Genomic DNA, 14,271 nt, shown 5'->3' on the forward strand with positions numbered 1-14,271 from the left:
GTCCTTAAGTTTTGCTTTCTTTTTTTGGCTTGCAACAGCAGAAATTTATTTTCTCATAGTCATGGAGGCCAGAAGTCTGGAATCAGTCTTTCTGGACAGAAACTGAAGTGTCAGCATGGCTACATTGCTTCATGAGGCTCCAGGCCATATCCATGCCTTATCTCCGAGCTTCTGGTGGCTTCCAGCATTCCTTGGCTTGTGGCCACATCACTGCCATCTCTGCTCCTGTCCTCAGTTGCCTTCTCCTCTGTGTGTCTGTTCTTCCTCTGCCTTTCTTTTTTAAACACTTGGGATGGCACTTAATATCCACCAAGATAACCCAGAGTCATCTTGTCATCTCAAGATGCTTGATTTAAGCACACCTGCAGAAACTTTGTCACTCAAGGTAACATTCACAAGTTCCAGAGATTAGGGCCAGGGATTAAGACATGTTAATATAGAGACTATGATAAAAATTTATTTCTCTCATAAAAGGATCCTGGAAATAGGCATCCCAAGGCTGGTAACGCAGTTGTACAATGTCAGCAGAGTGATAGTTGTGAAGTAATTGGCCAAATGTATTATGAAGCAAATTTCAAATCAGAATTGTATAAATGCCTATTAAAATGTGAAGCAAGGATTCTGTGGTTGATTCTATTAATACCAATAAGAAAAGCATACAGGAGAACCCAAGGGGGCATTTTGAAGAAGATTCCTCAGTTTCTGTGGCTAAGACTCCCATCCAAAGGGATTCTTTATTTAAGAAGGGTGGAAACACAGCTTGCCATCACATCACTTCAATGCTACCTTTTTGGGAAAGTGTAGAGGACAGCTTAAAATTTCTTTTAAAATGTGTTGACTTTAGGCCTCATTATTTTACTTTTCAGAAATGTTCCAGACATTGTAAATAACTTATGCAGAATGAAGGATGACAGGTCAATTAGCTGCCAAATCAAGAATGAGAAACTGGGGGACGTTTGTACTGGAAAATTCCACTTAACCCAAGCAGCCAAGGTCCAGGGAAAGCTGACATTTAGGAGAGGATAAATACAAACAGTGTTTTCCTGGTGCTGTTAATAACGTGGACGCTGAAAGAGCAGGCCAGAGAAACTCAACCCAAAACAGACAATGGCAACTTCCTGCCGCTTTAAAAAATAACAATAGCTACAACAAACCCTGGGATGAAGCTCAGGCAGTAACAATAAACAAAAGAGCAGAAATGCGCCTTTGAGACTTGAGATTCCAAATGGCTGTAGCCACTTGTCAAGGATTATTGTGTGACCACTGACCACAAACTGTTTCCTTGGCCATCCAACAGTGAGAGCTAAAGAGCGTGAGGGCCCCAAGGGTTCTTCTGTGTGAAAGGTGGGGTTGTAGTGCTCAAATGCTCAGGAGGCCTGAACTCCATCGCTAAGCTTGAAAAGCATTATTTTCTTAGCAACTGAATTTCCAAAGGGCGGAGGGCCACAGGGGCTGCTTTGTGTTGGGAGGAAGCGTCCATAACCTTGTCGCTAGTTAAGTAGAGAACAGTTCTTAATAATTTCTAAAATCAGAAAAAACAAAATGCTAATACTTTGAGGAAATCAACTCAAAACCAGGAATGGCAAATATCATTAGGGTATTCAATTTAATATATTGGTCATGAATGCTAATGTGATTGAACAGATGTGGATGGGCTGCAACATTATACATTTTGCTCTAGATTTTCACGACCTGGTTCATGGTTTTATTTGAGTGAGTCAGAGTTCTGTATGGGTTTCTTGCAGCCTAAGCACCCCTAAAGCAGGGGTGTGCCCCCTAGCAGGCAAGGCCTGTTGTGGCATTAAAACGGGTTACTGGCTATTCTTGCTGCCAAATATGAGATGATTTTTCCCTAGATGTGGGATAGGCAGTGATAAAACTGCCCAATCTGAGCTTTTTATTCTGAATAAAAAGTGAAAACCACTTAATTATGAAGTAACACAGCATCTTAATAGTGGATTGGACAATTTTATAAAAAAAAAAAAAAAAAAAGACCCTACGGCATAATGGAAAAGAGAAAACTTGATGCCATTGCTGGTAATTATGGCCCAGAGGGAGAAGCAGGGAATAGGCTGAGAGATGCTAAATGTCAAGGTTAGGGATGATAGTTACTCTTTTGAATTATATTTATCTTTAAGGCTTTTCTCTTTAGAATTTTTTTGAAGCTGATAACATCAATTTAAACTCTAGGCATACAAACAAAATTTTATGAAATTCAGGCTCCTGTTAAACCCCATGTTATTTATTTTTACATATACTAGGAAGGGATAGAGTGGAGGATGGAAGTTGCTTACGTTTAGATCTCAAGTTCAGCAGGGTATCTAGTTAAAGTCAGCTAAAATTGAACAAGGTCACATGGATTTCCCTGGCTAATTTTTATTTTTAACTGCTTTGTCAAGGTTGACATAGAACAACTGCACATATTTAAAAGTGCACAATTTTGATGCATTTTGACATATTTATATACTTATGAAACTATCATTATAATTGTGATAGTAAACATAGCCATTATCCCTAGAAGTTTGTGTCCTTTTATAATCCCTTCCTCTTTCCCCTCTACAGTCCACATCCTATCTCCAGATAATCTCTGTTGTGTCATAGATTGGTTAGTGTTTTCTAGAATCTTATATAAACAGAGTTGTATAATATGAATTCTGTTTTGCCCGGCTTATTTCCCACGGCATAATACTTTTGAAACTCACCCATATTGTTGTATGCATTAATCGTTTATTCCATTCTATTCCAGGCAGTATTACATTATATGAATACAAGAAAATTTGTTTATGCAAGTATTACATTGTATGGATATAACAAAATTTATCCACCTGTTAGTAGACATTTGGGTTGTTTGCAATTTTGGGCAATTACAAATATAGATTTTAAGAACATTCATGTAAAAATTATTGCATGGATGTAGTTTTCTTACTCTTTTTTTCCTTTTCTCATCGTTATTTGTATTTACCTGAATGGAAAAGCTGGAATGTATGATAGGTATATGTTTAATTTTTTAAAATTTTGATGTTGTATTTCCCCTTCATTGGATTCAGAATATTTAAAATTTTCTCTTGAGAGTTGTTTGACTCATGTGTTATTTAGAAGTATGTTATTTAATTTCTAAATATTTGTGAATTTTCCAGATACCATTCTGTTTTTGATTTCTAGCTAATTTTGCTTTGTTCAAAATATATGTGATGTAATTTCTATTCTTTTGGATTTGTTAAGGTTTGTTTTATGGCACAGAATATGGTCTATCTTGATGAATATTCATGTGCACTTGAGAAGGATGTGTATCCTGCTGTTGTTGGTTGGAGTATCTGTAAATGGCTGGTAAAATGTGTTGATTATGTTGCTAGGTGTTCTATATCTTATTTTCTGTTCATTTTCCCTATTGATGATTGAAAGACAAGGGGTGAAACTTCAGATATCACTGTGGATTTGTGTACTTATCCTTTCATTTAAAATCCTGTTCCTAGGTAGATTCAGATTTAGGATTGTTATGTCTTTGTGGAGAATTGACTCCTTTATCATTATTTATTGTCCCAGTTTATCCACTGAAATATTTCTCTTTCCTTTTTTTAAAGTTTGTTTCTTTATTTTCAGAGAGACTGTGTGGGGGGTGGGGGGGGGGTGGGGGTAGGCAGAGAGAGAAGAGAGTTCCAAAGCAGGGCTGGATCTTACAAACCATAGGCTCATAACCCGAGCCTAAACCAAGAGTCAGATACCCAACCAACCGAGTCACCCAGGTGTCCCCATATTTCTCACTCTTAAGTCTTTTTTCTGGATATCAATATAGCTTTTCTAACTTTCTTTTTATTGGTGTTTGCATGCCATATCTATGTCCATTTTTTTACTTTTACTTTAGGTATTCACTTATAGTTGACAAATTATAATTTATTGATAAGTTCATTTAAAGGTGATTTTTTTAGTAGATAGCATATAGTTGGGTCTTATTTTTATTTTTATCTAATTGGATAATTTCTGTCTTTTTATTGATGTGTTTATATAGTGTATATTTAATGCAATTATATTGATGTAGTTAGTTTTAAATCTACCATTTAAAATTTTTTGTTAAGGTTTATTCATTTTTGAGAGTCAGAGAGAGATAAAGTGTGAGTGAGGGAGGGGCAGAGAGAGGGAGACACAGAATCTGAAGCAGGATCCAGGCTCTGAACTATCAGCACAGAGCCCAACGTGGGGCTTGAACTCATGAACTGTGAAATCATGACCTGAGTCAAAGTTGGATGCTTAACTGACTGTGCCACTCAGGCACCCCTAAATCTACCATTTAAATTAAATTAAAAATAATGAAAATTAATTTTACACTTACCTTCATTTATTCGATTTTCAGTGCTCTCCATTCTCCTTGGCTCTTTTTTGTTTTGTTTTGTTTTGACATGTGTATAGCCCTGTGATCTCTGGAGTTCTCTCTTTATATAATTGTCTCTTCTCTGGCATTCCGTCCTATAACCTGTAACTGCTTTCATCTCCCTGGGTCATCAGGTCTGTGTCTTCCATTCAGGGAGCCACCAAGTTCTACCTGTGCTTTCCGTCTTTGCACCAGGACCTGTCGATGAGGCAACTGTAGGATTCACCTCATTTGTTTCCTGGCCTCTCAAGGACTACTGTCCTTTGTTGCCTGATGTCTAATGCCTTGAAAATCACTGTTTCACATATTTTGTCCAGCTTTTTATGTTGTTTCATGAAGAAGGATATGTCTAGTGCAGTGTTTCATGGGTTTTGAATCTCTGCTATTGGATACAAACATCTTTAGTTAAGTCTTCTTTAGTGTTATTGAAGATTGTTAAGTAAAATGAGTCATTTATCATTTTGGAATGTTCCACTTTATCCTTGGTTGTGTGCCTTATTTGAAGCCTGCTTTGTCTGACACTGATAGAATCACTCCAAATTTCTTATGATTAGTATCCACATGGTATATCTTTTTCCAATCTTTAACTTTTGACCCTTCCCATTTGCACACACATGTACACATGGGTGTTGATGTGTCTGTGTGTTTTATTTTGGAAGATAACTCTTGCTTTTTTATTCATTTGCATAATTTTGCTTTTAATTGAAATTACTTAGACTAGTCTTTTCCTGCAGACCTTTCTCTGATGATGGAAATGTTATAAATTATCTGTCCAATATGTTAGCCATTAATCAGTTGGCTACTGAGCATTTGAAGCATTGCTAGTGTGACTGGGGAGCTAAGTAGATTATTTTAGTAAATTTTTAACTAATATTAGGAGCTCCACATGGCCTGTGGTTAGTGTATTGGACAGCAGGAGTTTAGAGCATCTACATTTAAGGTGATTATTGATATATTTGGGTTTGAGCTTACCATGTTGTTACTTGTTTTATATTTTTTGTATTTTCCATCCCTCTGTTCCATTTTTTTCCTCTTTATTTTGTGTTTAATATATTTATTATCTTCCTTTTTTCTCCACCATTGGCTTTTTAGCTATATCTTTTGTTTTGTTTTGGTGTGTGTGTTTGCTCTAAAGTTTCTCATAATCATCTCTAATGATCAGAATCTACCTTTAAATGATACCCTATTTCCTCATATACAAGAACAGTACAAATATACTTCCATTGCTTCCTCCATCCTTTGTGCTGTTGTTACGCATTTTACTTCTACTTGTATTACAGACCGTACAATACATTGTCATTATTTTTGCTTTTAACAGTCAATTATCTCTTAAGGAATTTGTTTTAAATGCAAACTGGGAAGTGTAATATATTTTTGTTTTATTTTCATTTTTTAAAAAATGCTTTTATTTTTGTTACAGTAGAGTTAACATGCAGTGTTATATTACTTTCAAGTGTACCATGTGGTTCTTTTGTACAGTTTTCATTTTTCCACTAAAGTTAGCCTTTAACCTGCATGTTTTTCCCTTTTTCATGATTACTATTGACATTTTAATCAGGGTGTTATATTTTTCTGCTATTTATTTTATGTTTATCCTACGTATTGTTCCCTTTCTTCCTTTTGCTGTTTTCTTTTGAAGTAGGTACTTTTTGTGATTCCCTTTTATTTTCTTGATTGTGTTTTAACTCTAATTCTTTGCTTGGTTCTGGAAACAGTTGCTTTAGCCTACAGAACACTTAAATAGTTAACTCAGCACAGTGAAGTTACAGTTAACTGTGCCCAATCTACCTTCAAGTAACATTGTACTGCTTCACATATGATAATAGAACCTTACAGTAATATATTTCCAGTTCTCACCTTTATGCTGTAGTTGTCAAACCTTTTACTTTTCTTTGTATTATAAATCTCACCCTGCATCGTTATTTTTCCTTTAAGTCAGAGATTGACAAACTAAAGTCCAGCCTGCCCTCTGTTTCGGTAAATGAAGTTTTACTGTATCACAGCTGTACCAATTCATTTACATGCTTTTTTAGTGGGTGCTTTCATGATACAACTGCAGAGCTGAGTAGTGCCACAAAGACTGTATGGCCTGCATTATCTAAAATATGTACTCTCTTACCTTTTCCAGAAAAAAGTTTACCATTCCCTGTTTTAAATGGCCAATTATTGTTTAAAGACCTTCCTATAATAAGTAAATGATCAATATTTGGCCATGTAGTCACCATTTCTGATGTTTCTTCTTTTGTACAGATACATATTTCTATCTGCTATCATTTTCCCTGTGACTGAAAGATTTCTTATAACATTTCTTTTTGTGCAGGCATGATGGTGATGGAATCTTTCAACTGTGGTATACGTAAAAAAAATATTTATTTCACCTTTGTTTTAAATGGATATTTAAAAAACAGATATTTTTGCTGAGTGTAGAATTCTATGTTGATAATTTTTTAATACTATATAGGTGTTGCTTATTTGCATTGTTTTTGATGAGAAATATAGTTTCATTCTTATTCTTCTGTACATATTATGATCTTCTTTTGTAGCTGCTTTTAAGATTTTCTTTTTATCACTGTAGTTAAGAAATTTGAATATGATGTGTATTGGGTTAGTTTTCTTCATATTTCTTGTTCTTGAGGTTCGTTGAGCTTCTTGGATCTGTGGGTCTATAGTTTCCAACAAATTTGGAAGTTTGTGAGCTATTATTTCATAAGTTCATTCTGTTCCCCTTTGAGGATTCCAATTATATACATGTTGGGCACTTTCAAGTTGCCCAGATCTCATGAATGTTTTGTTTAATTGTTTATTTTTATTCTTTTTTTCTGTGTATTTTATTTTGAATAGTGTCCCTTACTATATCTTCCAGTTTACCAATATTTTCTTCTGCAATATCTAAAATGACATTAACTCCACATAGTGTGTTTTTGATCTCTGAAAGATCATTGTGTGTCTTTTAAAAATATTATATATATTCCATATTTTTACTTAGTATGGTCAATTTTCCCTGTAGCATTTTGGTCATATGGAATGTAGATGTAATAACTATAATAAGGTCTTTGTCCATAATTCTATCATTGCTGTCAGTTCTGAGTTGGTTTTGATTGTTTAATTTATCTCTTCATTACAGGTCACCTATTCCTGCTGATTTTCAAGTGTGGTAATTTTTTAAATTAAATGCCAGACATTGTGATTTTTACCTTTTTGGCTGCTATATATTTTTGTGTTCCTATAGGTATTCTAGAGTTTTGTTCTGGGATATGGTTAAGTAATCAGAAAAAAGTTTGGTGCTTTTGAGTCTTGCTTGTAAACTTTGTTAATCTGGATGAGGGAAACACTTAATGGAGGGGTATTTTTACCCCACTACTAAAGTGAGACCCTTCTGAGTACTTCTGTTTGGCAGGATCCCGATGGCCTCCATATTTTTGACCCCTGCTGTTACTCTTATTATTAAGCTGCAATACATGGGAAAAGAGGTTTTGCAGATATAATTGTTACTAATAAGTTGAGTTTAAGATAGAGAGATGATGATCCAGGTAGACCTAACCTCTATGAGCTTTTTAAAAGCAGACACTTCTTGGGGTGGCTGGGTGGCTCAGTCAGTTAAGCATCGACTTCTGCTCAGGTCATGATCTCACAGTCTGTGGGTTTGAGTCCCACATGTGGGGCTCTGTGCTAACAGCTCAGAGCCTTGAGTCTGCTTCAGATTCTGTGTCCCCCTCCCCCTCTGCCCCTCCCCCGCTGTGCTCTCTCTCTCTCTCTCTCTCTCTCTCTCTCTTTCTCAAAAATAAACATTAAAAAAATAAAAATCTTTCTCAGAGGTCATTGTTTTTTGTTGCCTCATGTCCTGTGTTTTGGAAGCCATTGGTTCATATATTTTGTCTAACTTTTTATTGCTTCAGGAGTGAGGGTAAATTTATTTTCTGGTACTTCATCGTGATCAGAAGCAAAGGTTCTCAGTTAAATACACTTGGGATCGGGCACTGTTTAAATCCAAGGTTGGAGGCTAAAATTCTCAAAACTGCCCACCCTGTGGATGATGGGGGTATTAACATCCTCTGTGTTTATAGATTGAGGATACCATGTTAATTATAACAATCCACCAATACTTTTTATGTAGATGTAGATTAAAATATTAAAACAAAAAGTCTAGTAAAGTCAACTGAGTTCTGAAAGAGAAGCAGGATAGGTTGTCTGAAACTGTTGGTTTCTTCACAGTTCGATTTTCCTATCCCATTTTAGGAGTCAGGTTGATTTCCAATTTCAAGAGTGGGGATCTGCAGTGATCTGATCTCCCTCCATGCTCACTGAGTCCTTTATTATTCTTATAGTATTATCAGCTCGTAGTTGAAAAAGGGGTTCCTCAATCTTGGCATCACAAACCATTCTTCAGATTCTCCAGAAGGCATTTCCTTGGATTTCCTTGGATATCATTCTCTTCTTTATTCATGAGTTTCTGCAGCGAGGTGCCACAGGGTCTGGAGGTGGGTGTGAGAAGGGGAAATGGTCGTTATGAAACAGTCCTGATGGTTGAAACGTATGAGCTATTTTAGGGGCTTTATTTTGTGTCACAGTGATGAGCAGCTTCCTCCCCTGTTCCAGGGACAGGCAGCGAGTCCTTGCTCTGCCTGGCTGCTGCAGCTTTCTCTAGCTTACCTGCAGTGCAGCCTTCTGAAGCTGGGTCTGTGTGTGTTTGAGGGCAGGGGAGATTCTTGTGTACTTGCTTTGAAGAAAAAAAAAGTCATGGCTACTAATGGTTTCCATAAGTAACACTGCTATTTTCACATAGAAACAAATGTTTTCAAAAGAAATAGCTTTTATAGAACTGGCCACACCATAGAACTTTAGGCTTAGGGTGGAATTAAAGAGGCCAAAGCCACAGCATTCAAGTGTATAAATAGGTGAGAGAACCATGTAGGTATTGTGGAATAAGTTTGTTAAATCTAAATATATTCTTTAAAGGGTGGTTTTCAAATTTTAACATGCATGTAAATCACATGGGAAACTTATTAAAATACAGATTCTGATTCTGGAGGTCTGGTGTGGGGCCTGAGAGTCTCCATTTCTCACAAGCCTCCAGGTGATGCCTATGTTGCTGGTTTGGGGACCACACTTTGAGTAGCAAAGTTCTGAAGGAATATATTCAGGGGTAAATATATGAGAAAAACAGAAATAACAGTTACAATTGGTATTGTTTTATTTAGTCAATACCTAAAGGCCTAGCTCTCGTGTGTAATAAACTATAGTCAGTGATATGGGAAAAGGGAGAATCGGAATAAAGCCTCTCCCTATAGACATTAGAAAATAGAGGTTTAAAATATATATAAAGCATTAGGCTGTAAGTAGCATAGTACAGTACCTAATGGTTAAAGATACCTGGGCTTGAATCCTAGTCTGTGAAAAATTAATGAAATTACTTAACCACTGTGCAGATCAATTTTCTCATTTGTGAATGAAAAAAAGAGGGTAATGATAGCACCTATAGCCTAGGCATGTTGCAAGGGTTAGATGAGTTGATGCCTATAAAGACACTTAAAACAGTGACTGGTACATCGAAAGGACCAAAAATTGCTTTTTAATACAAGCTGAAAGGTGAGAAAAGTTATAAAAAGAATTTAGATAAAGTATGAAGTTCAGTCCCAACCAATGGTCGGTGACCATTTCTTTCCAATCCTGCATCTAGAAATAGATAGTTTTTTGTTCTGTCAAATACCAGGCAGATAGAGAGGGAATTGGTTTTCTCTGCTATATAGGGAGAGATGGGAAAGGAATTTAGAAAAAAGATGTGAAAAAGTTTTCATCAATGTTGCTTTGTATTTCTGATATTTGTTCTTTTCTTCCATAAACCCGGAAGAATTGGATTTGAACTTTGGCTATGCTACTTATTACCTGAAATAATGATATATTTATTAATTTGTCTGTGCCTCAGTAGCCTTATCTGTAGAATGGAGATAACAATGCCCGTGTGATGGTATAGCTGTGAAAATTAAAAGCAAAAATGTGGTAGGTTGAATAATAGGCCCCCAAAAGATATCCAGGCCCTTTTCCCGGGAAATAGTGCATGCTGTCTTAGATGGCAAAAGAGATTTTGCAGATATGATTAAGAATTTTGAGATAGAGAAATTATTCTGGGTTATCTGGGTGAACCCAATACAACCACAAGTGCCCTTATAAGAGGAGGGCCAAACAAGATTTGACACAGAAGAAGGCAATGTGACCACTGATACCAGGTGGCTGGCTTTAAAGATGGTAAGAAGGGGTCATGAGCCAAGGAGTACAGGCAATACAGCTCTAGAAGGTGGAAAAATCAAGAAAACAGATTCTCATCTAGAGCCTGCTGAGAGAGTATGGTACCGAGGGAGTAAGGCCAATACCTTGCTTTTGCCGTAATGAAACTAATTTCGGACTTCTGACCTCCAAAATTGTAAGAGAGTAAATGTGCATTGTTTAAAGCTTCCAGCACTGTGGTGATTTGTTACAGCTGTCACAGGAAACAAATACAAACATTATGAAAAGCAGCCACGGAGTACTTCCCAAATGTTGTTTTTCATCCCTTCCCTAATTAGAGAGCCATTGCTAGCTTAAAAAATCTTTAAGTTAAGGCCCTCGTAACAGTCTTAGTTTTCCCCAAAGAAGTCTAAAGCCATGAAATATACCCTCTTTGTCTATAGGAATACATTGTAAATGAAGCAGTCCTCATGGTTCTCCAAAAGGATATTAAGAAATTTGGGAACTACACTGTTCGCGGAAAGAAGTCACAAGACTAGGTGACCAGAAGTACCAAGTGAAAACACTTGTGATTTTCACTTTGCCCCAGCAGGGTATTTGTCCTGTGGTCTGAATCAAGTCATATGGATCCTGCCAGAAATTTCAGAAGCTTCAGAACACAAAGATCTAGTTATTTCAGAAGAGAACGTCAGAAGGGAGGAAAAAAAGGAAGGGATAATGATCTGTGACGTGACTGAAAAGCATCGCTTATGTATCCTTTCAAATTTCAATTTGGAGTCTAAACACATTGTGTTTGGTTCCGTTTGTCTAAGTTGATGTTGACAAGCTTTTGATGTTTGAGTCAAGGAGAAAGGTTTGTGAAAAAGCTAATTTTTAGTCTTCTCGAAACCCATCACTAGTTCAGTCGCACAGTATTAAGCCCACGGGCCCTTAAATCTCCAAGAAAAATGTTCAGAAAAGCTTAGTGATTCCATTAATCGTAAAATAGAAGGATTTTTTTCTTCTCTCTCTACACACTACTTCTCCACCCTTAGACACAGGAACACACCCAGACCAGTCTGACACTTAAGGAGAACAAATAGAGTCAAGTCAGCAATCAACATCAGCCTTCGTGTGTTCTCACACTACCTACTCCCTTGGATCTTCCATACTCTACTACCTGATGTGTTTAAGGGATGATCTGAGTTCCTAGCACAAAGGTTTGTGATTATTCATTCATTTAAGTATTTTTGAGACTCTACCATGTCGCCATGTTAACTTGAAGTAACACGTAATTAGACACATTAGATTTGCCAAGACTTAATAGAGAGTTCAAAGCCTCCATAAAAACATGGCATATGATAACCATTTTAGTTAGCCTGGCAAGTAGCCTGGGCACCCTTTGAAAACTCCAGCCTTTAATTTTGAGGGCCCAGAAGTTGATCCTTAAATGAGATATTTATGGCAGCATTTGGGAAAATGTGACGTGCTATGTAAATGTTAGATAATCCTTATAATAATTGCAACAACCACATCCCACTAGAAAACATTTGGAGGACAGTCTGTACAGTGGAGGTTCATGTAGTCATGTAAAGCTTCTCTCCAAATGGATTCTTCCTCTATAAAAGGGTGCAGACCATTCCTGACTTCTGGTCTCCACATAGAAAAGAAGAATCTTACTCGTGCTGGAACTGCATTGAGTGTGCCTCCTGAGTGAATCCTTCCAAACCTGACAGTAAGTTTGAGTCCTGGTTCCTGTATGCAGTATCACATAAAGCAGGTGATGCAAATGGCAGGTTTTACCTTTCTTCCTTCTCTCTTGTACTTTTTCCTCTTGTATTCTCTCCAGCCAGCCCTTTTGTTCCCCCAGGCCACCAATATCCCAAATCGAATCCCTCATTCTAAGGGTCACAGTTACACTACTCTTAACACCATCATGAATCAGGAAGGAGAAAACATGCTGTTTTGAGTGTTACAAATAGGCGTTTTGAAGTTCATGCAGAAAGACACATCTGTGTATCTCAGTTTAGAGAAGAAAACTGGGGCCAAATCAAGGAGGACCTTGTGTGCTGGAGGAAGGCATTTCAACTTCATTCTGAAACTAGAGGTTGTTTTTTGAAGAGATTTTAAATAGGTTATTGTACGATTAGATTTGCATAGGAGATAGAGTATTCTAAAAGCAGTGCAGAGGACAGATGAGCCTTCTACAGGACTGTGTGTTGGGTGGGGTGAGGTGGTCAGTATGATGAGGGCAGGCTTGGGGGCAGACAGACTCATGAGGAAGGTATTGTGGTGGTGCAGGCAAACAGTGGTAAGACTGACTTAAAACAATTACAAGGGGAACGGAGTAAAAGGAATTAGATGGGTAAGTGGTGGCATTAAGATGATGGCATCTGTAGGAAATACATGCAAAGTACATGAAAGTGGGAGTCCAGGCATCAAACAGAAGAATAGGTAGGCAGATGAGAGAGCTAGGTAAAAACAAAACAAAACAAAGCAAACTTCCACATTCCTCCAAATGGAAATAATAGTTCTTCCTCGACTAAATTGTTATTGTTTGTACTTCATTATGGCCCTTAAGATACTCTATAGTTTGTTGTTTTTTTTAATCAATGTACTTTATCCTGCTACTGAGTGGTAAATTTCTATGGCACAGAGACCGTTAGTCGTCTTTGTGTTACACACCTGAAATGTCTCATTCTATGCCCTAGAGTAAAGAAGCACTAAGTGTGGTGAAAGAATGAAAGAATGAATTAAATTTTACAGGACAGCGTAGTTTGTATAAGTCATTCAATACTTGCAATATCTTTGGGAAAAGTAGGTATGGCAGTTGCTATTATTCCCATTTTTCAGATGAGAAAACCTATGGTCAGAAAAATTAATATAATATAGCTAATAATCGGCAGAGCTGGGTTAATACATTTGGTCTGGCATCTACCACTCAGCTACACTGTGCTTCATAAATGTCTCAGGGTCTTCTCTCACAACTGTTTATCTTAATAAACTAGCTAGCAGATTTTCTGGCCATGACCATGTTAAGTACCACAAAAATAAAGATGGAAAAGAATGGAGTGGGATGTCAAAGACAAACCCACTAAGTGATAGAGTGCTTAGCAACAGGCAAAAAAGCAGGAAAACCATATGGGTCAGTAACGCCTGTTGATACTCAACATCATTCTCTTCCTTCCAAACTCTCTCCTCTGTGCAAGCACTGAAAGTCTGGAAACTCTGTTTCCTTTTACTGGAAGGATTTAGGTTTTGATTTTACCAAAGAGAGGTGTTCCCACAAGATGTAGAATGTGGAAAAGGAGAGGCCATTTTCTAGCCACAGTATGGGCAGGCACATGGTTTTCCTGAGGATTTCCAGATAACCCCCTGAGAATCACCTGCTCTTGTACCACAGTCAGCTAAGGTCATGGGTACCAGTCTCCCATGAAGTCTTCATTTCCTGAGTTAGTAAATGCTAGCAGTGGTATCCCTGTTCATCACACCACCTAGCCTTCCAATGCTTGCATAAGTTGCTGAATCCTTATATTAAATCCCTTTATGCTTTAAATATCGAGAGTGGTTCCGCTTTCTTGATTCATGCATCCTACAAAGAAGATACAAGTATTAAAAGAGTGTTGCAAGATGAAATCATGTAGTTGAGAAGCAAATATCCCTGTTGGCTCATCCACCTTTAGAGCATTCTTACAATACAACAT

Source organism: Panthera pardus, unplaced genomic scaffold (genome assembly GCF_024362965.1).
Source record: "Panthera pardus isolate Hobbes unplaced genomic scaffold, ASM2436296v1 HiC_scaffold_2, whole genome shotgun sequence".
NCBI classification, from domain to species: Eukaryota; Metazoa; Chordata; class Mammalia; order Carnivora; family Felidae; genus Panthera; species Panthera pardus.